Source organism: Arachis ipaensis, chromosome B10 (assembly GCF_000816755.2).
Source record: "Arachis ipaensis cultivar K30076 chromosome B10, Araip1.1, whole genome shotgun sequence".
Taxonomy (NCBI): Eukaryota; Viridiplantae; Streptophyta; class Magnoliopsida; order Fabales; family Fabaceae; genus Arachis; species Arachis ipaensis.
The window spans coordinates 7,696,474-7,698,308 of record NC_029794.2 but is presented as its reverse complement, the minus strand read 5'-3'; the positions used below and the strand labels follow the sequence as shown (position 1 = coordinate 7,698,308).

The 1,835-nt window shown below is 23.5% G+C and overlaps 1 protein-coding gene across 2 annotated transcripts in view; it reads left to right on the top strand.

Moving 5' to 3' along the window:
* The window catches only part of LOC107623845 (glycine-rich RNA-binding protein RZ1A), a 17,993-nt gene that overhangs the window by 13,397 nt on the left and 2,761 nt on the right, over nucleotides 1–1,835 (top strand). The window lies entirely within an intron of this gene.

Genomic DNA, 1,835 nt, shown 5'->3' with positions numbered 1-1,835 from the left:
ATATTCATAAAAATAATTATAACATGATTATAAATATAATATAAATAAATATGTTAAATAAAAGGTTAAATCAATATGCTTACCAATGCCCTTGTTTTATTTTGTAAATTGGATAATAAGTATGTATTCAGTTGCTTGGTGATAACGTAGATAATTGAGTAATTGAGTTACAAATTGATCTCACAGTGTGCATCTTATTTTTTCTTCATTTCTAAATAAAAGCGAAGATTAAGAAAATTAAATAATAATATATAAAAAATAAATAAAAGATTTTGCATATGAATAGACAATTGTTACAAAATAAATTCTAATAGTAAAATTTTAAATCTTTACATACTACAAATTATGGAGATTAACCACAATGTAATGGCCACTTTTTCCTATTTTTGACCATGATATAAGTTCTCTTTTTCCGGTCAAGAATCCAATAACATCTAATTGAAAAAAAATGAATTAAAAATATGAAATTAAGGACAAATAAATGAACAACACAATAATAACAATACAAATTAACTACGTACCAAATGAGTTAGATTTTTCATTTGTTTGTCTCAATATATCAGCATGATTGAGAAAATTGAAATAATTGTCGGAAATTTTACGACCATCGACGGTATTTACTATACGTGACTCTTTCTTAAAAGATATTCTACACACATGTGCAGTCGAAAGATAAATTCTCCTTGATTCCTCAATCAGAAAATTTGAGAAGATATAAACTTTTCCCTCGATCAGATCATTCTCAAACATCTTTGCCAAATAATACTTGATTGAACAATGAATTTTATCACACTGTAAAATAAATTAAAAATAAAGACTATTAGCACTTATAACTCTATTAAATTGTCCAAGAATTTACTTATCAAATATTGTCTTTGATCCGTCCAACAATTTACTTATCAAATAAACTTAAAATATGAACAAAACATATTTATAAACTGGACCTAGCATCACTTGAAAAAATTATGGAGGATAATCAACTTATCTTATCATCCATGAGAATCATTTCTAGGTAAGCCATCTTACTCTTGTTAAATTTGGATGGAACTTTCCATAACCTTATAATCCTTGCCTTTATTTTCCATACATTTTCATTACATAATCTACCGTAGGTAATACTGTTGATAGAATCATAGTTAGTAGCCATTAGGTATGAAAAATAATAAAAAGAAAGAGACGAATTTCTTAAATGATAAATAATTGTAACTATTCACTATTACGACTTATATATATACACACACACACGCTAATTATACACGGTACGAATTTTTAATGGAAATACTTGCCACAATTAGAAAAAAAATATATATATATATATATATACTTGCTAAGTATATATAAAAGATTACTGTAAATATAAATATATTGAGAAAAAAAGTAAATACTGACTTTATTTTATTTTATTTTACGTCATAAACTTCTTTACTAAAATTAATGGAGGAAAAAAATCTTTACGATTATATATGAATCATAATAAATAAGATGAATCGGTTGAACAACTAACAAATTTAACGGGTAAACGTTATTTTTCATTTATAGAAAAAATGAGATAACATGCATGCGTATATTAATATAAGAAGAATATATGCTGAGAAGCATTTCTCTATTATATCACTTATTTACTCATAACTTTAAAATCTTCAAAAGTATTCAATTATATTCTCTTACAAGCCAAAAATCTATCCTTTATTTTCATTAAATATTTATATTAATTCAGTTGGATAAGTGTTTTAATAAAAGAAAAGATTATTATTATTATTATTATTATTATTATTATTGAATAATAACGATAATTATCGTTATTAATATTAATGATAATTCTATATTTATATATA